We start from the raw sequence: 9,353 nt of genomic DNA on the forward strand, positions 1-9,353 counted from the left end.
CACTGGGAAAGACCATTAACTACTCCTAATGGCTTAAACTAATCCCATCAGCCATATAAATCTTTGTGATTGAGTTTAGGAAAAGACAGCTTGTGTGGCACCAGAAGGGATTTCACAAAGAGAGACAATGGAAATCTGGCATGCAAATAATTGCAGCTCCTCCAGCCATTTCTATTGTTAAAAGAATCCCGTCCAGCACCGTGCAGGACAGCGCAACGTGTAAATATTCAGCAGGTCGATGTGGTTTCAACACTAATAAAACATGTTTTGTTAGTGAGCAAAACTAAACTTTATTATGAAATTTAAATACTGCAAGCTATTATCGATCGTTTGTAACTTGTCTGATTAACCCATAACACTGAGGTGTCCATTCATCTGTTTGTCTGTCCTGTCACAAGTCACAAAGAATCACTGCTCCTCCTTGAGCAGGGTGTCAAACATCAGGTCTGGGGGCCAGAATTGTCCCGGCATAGGCTTTGGCTTTGGAACATATGAAAGGGTGAAAGAGGCCATAAATCTTTGGACTTTTAACTGTAATTTTTTTAGTCTTACAGCTTTTTCTGCTGCTAAAGACCTCCCCCGCAGCCATCCATGCTACACCACAGGAGTTACATAATGGATACATTTTTCGTCTACTACAGAAAGTTTGGTTACTAATAAAAGTGAGCTATCAGAACTTTTTTCTTAATGTTACACATTTACATGCAAGATGGCGCCTGTGTGTTCGGCACGCCGTCTATCGCTCTCCTTTATTTGTTTTGTTTTATTGTTTTTAGTTAACTTTGTGTTACATGTGTGTTGTACTTTTTCCTATGATCGCCAGACATTATTGGAAATAGGTTTATCCATCCGGATGTCTGACCGGCCTGAATATGACAACCAAGGCTTTTTTCCTCCCTATCTGGAACCAATACCACCGTACTGGCGTTCCCTACCACCGTCACCGGATCTGCGGAAGCGACGCAGGAGACGGGGAAACCGTGGAGGTCGTCTTGTGAAGCTGAAATCCTGGATATCTCATTTTCCCCATGAGCTCTGCTGCATCCGCCGCTTTTGTCCGCGACTATTGGTGCCATTGCGTGCCTTGGATCCGGTGGACTCCTGGCTGGTTCCTGTTGTTGGGTCTTTCGAAAATGGTCCAGCAAAACTCTCTCCTCTACGACATATGCGCTGGCGCGGAGTTGACAAGAAAAATCTTCGACCGGTGGATCTGGTTGCTAATGCCTCGGAAGTTTTGGACCCAGTTCCTCTCAGGCTGGGTCTAATAAATAGCAGGTCGGTGGCCAACAAGACCTTCATATTGAAGGATTTTTTTCTTTCTCGTGTTCTGGATTTACTCTTCCTGACTGAAACCTGGATTTCTCCCGGTGAGTTAAGCGCTTTCATTGAACTAGTACCCGCTGACTGTACCTTTTTTAATGTTCCGAGAGCTTCTGGTCGCGGAGGAGGGCTTGCTGTTGTTTTTAAGGCTCACTTGGACTTGAAGCAGCTTTTCCCTTCGTCTCGCTACACCAGTTTTGAACTCTGTTTATGTAAACTGGGCCACTCGCCTTCGTTATTATGTGCGATTGTTTATCGCCCGCCGAAATATAACAAGGTGTTCTTATCAGAGTTCTCAGAGTTTCTTGCTGATTGTGCATCACGGTATGACCAGATCCTCCTGCTTGGTGATTTTAACATTCACGTTTGCTGTCCGGGGAAGCCCCTGGCCAAGGACTTTCTGGACTTAGTGAACTCTTTTAATTTTGTCCAATCTGTTAGTGGTGCCACTCAAGAACGTGGTCACACACTGGACTTAGTTTTATCTCATGGTTTATCTGTTTGCAATGTACGGGTTGAAGATGCAGTATTTTCTGATCATATGCCTATCTTATTTGATATTGCTCCTTCTAACGCTTTTGCAAATCAGGCTGCACCTGTTCGATGTTATCGTGCCTTTGGCTCTGATTCTGCCGAACGGTTTTCTATACTGTTTGACAAATTAATGTCTTATGCCCCTGAGTTGCCCACTGTAGATGACCTACTTTTGTCTTTTGACTTTGCTTGTAAATCTGTGCTTGATGTTGTTGCCCCTTTGAGACTAAGAAAATGTAAATCTAAGACTAGTCCTTGGTTAACAGATTGTACCCGAGCTATTAGAAGACAATGTAGGAAATGTGAAAGACAATGGAAAAAAGACAGATTGCATGTCTCCCTGGAAGCCCTAAAGATTAGTTGGAAAACTTATCAGAGGGCAGTTAAGGCCGATAAACACTCCTACTTTTCTCAATTTATTTCGGCCAACTCTCACAGCCCTCGTGTTTTATACAATACAATTAATTCTGTACTTAACGTGGAGGGTTACAACCTTTTGCCGTCCTCTGAGGCTATGTGCAATAAGTTTATTACCTTTTTTGTGGACAAGATTGCTAGCCTGAGGCCTCTGATTCCACCTATTGTTGAGCCGGCAATGCATCCTCCTTGCTCAAGCCTATTCCCTGCTTTTGCACCGATTTCTCTGCGCGACTTAGAGGAGTTGGTGCTACATGCTAAGCCCTGTGGCTCCCCGAATGATGTTGTTACTCCCCGCTTTCTCCAAAAAGTATTTCCCATCATTGGACCTTATATCCTGAAAATTATCAATACTAGTCTGTTAACCGGTCAAGTTCCTAGTGGATTTAAACATGCAGTCATACACCCCTTACTTAAGAAACCTGGCCTTGATAGTTCTACTATGTCAAATTTTAGACCTATCTCCAAGCTTCCCTTTTTAAGCAAGATCTTGGAGAGGATTGTACATACCCAACTGTTGGATTATTTGAACGATTAGCAACTGTCTGAAATCTTCCAATCTGGTTTTAAGCCCTTTCACAGTACGGAGACAGCTCTTGTTAAAATTATGAATGACATTCTTGTTGCTACTGATCGTGGTAAATATGCTGTGCTTGTGTTTTTGGACATGACAGCTGCATTTGACACAGTGGACCACGACCTGCTGATCTCCCGCTTACACCACTGTGTGGGAATTTCTGGTTTGGCATTGTCATGGATAAAATCATATCTTTCCGAAAGGAGTTTTTGCGTCAAGCTGGGACTGGCCGCTTCCTCTGTGGCCCCTCTGCTTTGGGGTGTGCCCCAGGGATCTATCCTTGGGCCATTATTTTTCTCGCTGTATTTACTCCCCCTTGGTGCGATTTTTCGTAAACACGGAGTGTCATTTCATTTGTATGCCGATGACTGTCAGCTTTACTTACCTTTTGGTCATTTGGATACCTCCCCATGTCAACCACTGCTTGACTGTCTTAGCGATATTAAATTATGGATGGCAAATAATTTTTTGAATTTTAATGGTCACAAAACGGAAGTAATTTTATATGGCCTGCATCGTTCTACTGATACCCCAGATGTTGATTTTGGTGATTTGACCTCTCATCTGAAAAGTTCAATCACTAATCTTGGTGTTAAACTTGATTCTGCGCTTACTTTTGAAGGTCATGTAAATGGGGTGGTAAAATCAGCTTTTTATCACCTCAGACGCCTGTCGAAGGTTAAGCCTTTCCTTTCTAAACCCAATTTGGAAACTCTTATTAATGCTTTTATCACCTCACGTCTGGACTATTGTAATTCCCTTTTAATAGGGGTCGGGTCGGGCACCTTGTCACGCCTGCAGTTAGTGCAAAATGCGGCGGCGCGATTTTTAACCGGTAGTAGGAAATTCGATCACATCACTCCGGTTCTGGCTTCCTTGCATTGGCTTCCCATTGAATTTAGGGTTCGTTTTAAAGTCCTTTTATTGGTTTTTAAATCTTTAAATGGTCTGGCTCCTGTCTACTTATCTGATTTGCTGAAGCTACATGTTTCTCCTCGCTCGCTCCGTTCAGCTGAGCAGCTGCTGCTGTCGGTCCCTAAGTCGCGGCTGAAATGCAGAGGAGACCGTCCCTTTTCAATTGCGGCTCTGATGCTCTGGAATAACCTTCCCCTCCAAATTAGACAAGCGTCATCAGTGCAGGTCTTTAAGTCCAGATTGAAAACCTATTTTTATTCCCTGGCTTTTAACTCTGTAGGAAACTGACACCTTCTTATTTATTTTATGTAATGATTTTATGGTATTTTTAATTTGGTAGTTGTTTTGATCTGTGTTGTTCAGCACTTTGGTCTGCCTGGTGTGTTCTTAAAGTGCTATACAAATAAACGATGATGATTTACATGCACAAAATTAAACAGGTGGACCTTCACTTGTCCGACCCACTTTACATCAACGCGGGCTGCATGTGCCCCTCTGATTATGTTTCCGTACCCAAGTTGTGCTCAAGGTCAAGGCCACATTTGTCATTTTATGGACACTTTTCTGTTTTCACAGCATGAGCTTCATGCATGCTGCTCACTTACCATCTTTAACATGAGATTCTCCAGACTGATAAATTTTGCATGCACAGCATAGGAGAGAAAGAAGTTGCTTTGCCACATGTGCTGTATGCCACACGCTTCCTTTTAGATGGCAATGATCATGATGTACAGGAGTGGCCCTGTTGGTTGACTCCCACATTAGGAGGAAGTGGTTGGTGACTTCCTATCACCAATGAGCTGATACCAGCAAGCAGGTCAGCCCTATGCATGATGATGCTGTGTTCATGTATTTTCATGCTCTTTGTTGTTGTTGTTTTTTTACAGGTATTATGTTGTCAAAATACTCCTGAACTCAAAGATTTTCATTAATAACTTAAAAAGAGACATCTGAATCCAAACAGTAAATAATAAAGTAAGTAATACAGTTACGCAATTGTTAATTACTTTGGTCATTTATTACTTAAAACATAACATACCCAACACCTGGGACAGTAGTGCGTCCTAGTACGCACTATGTGGTCACACCTTTTTGAAACTAAGCACTTATCAACGCAAGCTGGAATCATCCAGAAAATGGTGTTACTCTGTAAAAATCTATCAGTTGCCCCACTTTGACACAGAGTTTCAGCCAGAAAGAAGCATGCGGTCACATGATGTTACTGTGAGGCTCAACATGGAAGCAGCGTCAGCGCTAATATGACACCATCATCCGCATAAGAAAATCTACTGGCTGGCTCCGAACATATCTACTCCCAGTATAGCGCCAGTGTTCGGCTTTCCACATGAAATGGGGTTAAATACTCGGATTCTTTGAATTCTGTCATCTGGCTCAAGCTCCATGTCCCAAATGGCCCCAGACAAATTGTGCTACCCTTCAATTGGATCCCATTAAGAAGAACATAAGACGATGATTGGATGAGGCTTTGGGATGACATGTTCTCCTCGATTAGCTAATTCCATTCTCACTAACCATCCAAATCCGGTTAGTGTGGGCAGGGTTAAAGCTGCTCCTGCACTGAACATTATTCACTCAGCGAGCGATCTATTGCCCTTTTTAACCTCAAGCGCCAAGACTAATTAGACAACTTAAAGCAGCTTCTTCAGAATGGAGCCACAGAGACTACTTTAGCTATTAAAAACCTTTCACTGATTAAAACAGATTTGAAGATTTCTTTAGAATAAGAATCCTTTTCTATATATTTTTATTTGTATTTACACAAAATTCCCTTCACAGCTCTGCCCAGTGTGAGCCTGGGCACCAGTCAGGTGGTTGATTAAACAAACCTGTGTTAGTTTGCAGAGCCTGTGAAATGGTGATTTGAAATCTAAATCACCAAATGAGCTTCCCCCATATTACTTATTTGTGCGGAATGTTAACTTTTAGTTATTTATTTAACACAAACTAAGCCAAAATGAGAAAAGAAAGTCCTGCTTCCACAGGAATCGCGAGGGTAAGTAGCAGCTGGGTGCTGCCTATTGAATGCACTTGGTTAACCGATCCTCAGCAGGTCTGGGCACCTCTATCAAAGCAGATGTTTCGTCTGTTTCTGGTCTGGAGCTTTCAGGTGTGTGTTAACACAATACTGGAGTTTTCCCAGGAGTGGATGCCCCAGCAAATCCATGTGTCCGACTGATAAAGCCTTGCTCCAACAGGAAAATGTCTGGAAAAAGAAAAAAAATCAAGGTGCTGCGACGGGTGAGTCAAAGTCCAGACCTCAGCCTGGTTGAAATGCTGTGGTGGGACCTTAAAGAGACCTGTGCATAAACCAGTACACATAAATATCAGTGAACTGAAGCATCGCTGTAAAGAAGAGCGGGCCAAAGTTCCTGGGCCAACCATGTGAGAGACTGTTAAAGTAATACAGAAAATGATTACTTCAAGCTATTGCTGCTGAATCCTGAGTGTACGTTTGACACTGCTTCTGCATTTAGGTTTCTTTTTTAGTTTCATCTGTTTGTTCAATCTGTCTGGTACATAAAACCGTATTCACTTTTTTCATTACTGTATAGCCATTACTTTCTGTCATCTAGTGCATTATTATAATTAGCTTGATTAAAATCGACAATATGAGAAGCTAACTTTACATGAAACATGCAAACTCATGAGCTCCTAAAAATAACAACTTGCAAAAAAGGCCACAAGGCTGAAAAGTGTGACACTGGAGTTGCATGATTTTGGTTCAACAGCCCAGATGAGTATACTAGGAAAGTGAAATGCAGGCTGAAGGTACTCCGTATGTTATTTATTGTTTTTATGAAGTAAAATGCTGCCTTCTATATGGTATTAAAAGGTGTTAAAGGAAACCCCCCCGAAACCTGATAAATGCATATTTTAGGACAGTGATGAACAAACAGTGAGCCGCTGCCCTCTCGTGGGCAGCGAGGGTACTGCCGGTGGGCAATAAGAGCTCGTTTATAACAAATACTTGTACTAAGTGAAATTCTCATGACATTTAAACATTTTAAATAAATATAAATACGTGTTTTTAAAAGTTGCACCTTTTAAACTTTTAATTCTGTAGGATACTTTTGGTTTGATTCTTCTATAAAATCCTTTGAGACTGGTTTCAAAATGAAACAGATTTCCTCATTTAAAATCACCGTTTGGATCCTAAAGGTCATCTTTATAATGAAGTTTAACATTTTAAAGAGAAACTCAACTGATCAAGCAAATTCCTACATTTAAAAATTATGTTCTTCCTTTTCAGACCTTTTTGTTGTGTCTTTAGCTTCACTTGAAAAAGACATGAGTACTTAGGTCAGGTATTGAGGTTTGGAGGATGTTCGGAGGAGGATTAGTTCAGTTATTAGACAAAGGATGTTGAAGATGGATCTGCCAGGCAGGGGCGGAAAGAGGAGGACCACAGGGGAAATTCATGGATGCAGTGAAGGAGGAGGGTTGGCATGATAGAGGAGGCTGTTAGGAATAAGGTGAGATAGAAGTTCCACTGAGGCGACTCCTAAAATGGTCACATGAAAGAAGAATTAAAGAAATGCTCACATATAGGCTTGTTTGATGATCAGAGATTTGACTGAAGGTTTGTGTGGGCAGCACAAGAATGTGTTTAGATACCATTACATTTTTTCTCCACCAGAGGGCGCCAATAACCATATTATTCAACATGCTTTTTCTAATGGTCAGATTTTAGGAGCTGTACATTTGTAATACTATTACAAATGGCTTTGTAATACTATTGGGTACTATTATTGCTAAAATACATATTTAAATTATCATGTGCTTTATTGTCTATCTGAACAGTTATTGGCCCGCAGTGTCCTCATGATGTTCCTGTTTCTGCAGAACTATCAGACAAACACGAAGCAAGTGCAGAGAGAAGAAAAACTCAGAGGTGGAGGCCAAAACAGGAACTTCCAAGTTCTCACTGAACCATTTGTGGTTAACCACTTTAACCGTTTTGGTGCCACTGTTTATATACCTGAGAGTCCTTTCTGTTTAAATTTTCAGTTTCTCTTTCTCAGAAACCTGTTATTGTTCATTACTTACATGCCTTACTCCAGAGATTAATTATATTTTAAGGATTTCAGTGTGACTGATCACCATTGTGTTAAAATTAAAAATGTATTTTTTCTCCCCTGGATAGTTCAGATTAAAACATTCTGTAAATGTTATTTATTAAGACCTTTCTGCGCCTTATATTTCACCTCGCCTCCCACAGGAGCTCAGGTCTCAGGAGGTTAACACATCATTTTCTCAGAGAGCCTTTCTGGGTTTCAGTGATCAGCTTCATGCCTAAATTGCCTTTATGGTAAAGCTCATTCTTCACTTTGATTTTGAAATATAAAGTGTCAGCATGTATATGTATATGTGTGTATGTATATGTATATATGTTGCTTAATATTTTAGTTATTATTAGTTTTAAATTCCTATACTAATTCTATTTTATTCTTACCTACCCCATGATTCAGAAGCTTATAGAACCACTGTTAACAATAACCTTAAGATGACCCAATTTGGGCCAAGCTTTAGCTATTGGACTACAAAGGTGCGTTAGGGACACATTATGAAAAAAAAATGCCATTGCTCTTTTTGCAAATAAAGTCGAAATAATATTTAGAGAATTGTGAAGCCCTCTACGAAATGCCTTGCATAGATAAGTTTGTGAAAGTGTGCTTCAGAATCAGTTTCAATAACAAAGAAATTATTTTATCTTTTAACACATAAACACAGTGTAGTAATAAATATAATGGCTCAGAAGAGATGGCGCAAAAAGCTGCATCTGGTCAGAAGGAAAAACCCAAACAAACCTGGAAAAGTTGGCAGATTTGCGCAACATGAGACGGCTGGCAGCGGATAGACGCAAAGACAACTGATGGTCAGCCTCGTGCAGTAGAGAAGATTTATATCACAAGACAGCTTCTTAACAAGTATTTAGACTTTAATCTGAAATTTTATTTTTTTCCCTTCTGGGTCCCTAGTTCTCTGTCATAGCCCCGCTACCCAGGCCCTGTGACCGGCCAACAACCCCATATCAGCACCACTGTGCTTAAGTTAGTGTGAGGCTGATATTCTGCCCTGTCTGTTACAGCTGAGCATCTCCACTTCATTCTAATTTATTCAGATGCGACTTTGCAAACCTGAGCTGTGCTGCGATGTTGTTATTAGAGACAAGGGACTTTCTGCTGGCAACGCTCCTAACAGTGCTGTCATGAACTTTAACATGCTGAGGCCTTTACACTCTGAGAGGTAGTGCCTGTGTTGTGTTGTGCAGTTTCTCTCAGCGTTGCTCGGCTGAATTTGTGAATACTGTCTTGAACATTTTCCCCTTTTTTCACTGTTTGGGAAAGATTTTAAGGCCATTTCCAGATTGATGGTTAGTTCATTAAGAGCAGTATCATTTTAACACACATCACTACTCCAAGCCAGCAAACTGTCCAACACTCTTCCGTTTTGCTGACAATCACTAAATAAGTACATTTGGGGCGACCGTGGCTCAGGGGGTTGGGAAGCGTATCTGTAACCGGAAGGTTGCCGGTTCGATCCCCGGGCTCTCTGTCCTAGTCGTTGT

The sequence above is a fragment of the Perissodus microlepis genome, chromosome 14 (assembly GCF_051167445.1).
Source record: "Perissodus microlepis isolate ML-2025 ecotype Zambia chromosome 14, ASM5116744v1, whole genome shotgun sequence".
Taxonomy (NCBI): domain Eukaryota; kingdom Metazoa; phylum Chordata; class Actinopteri; order Cichliformes; family Cichlidae; genus Perissodus; species Perissodus microlepis.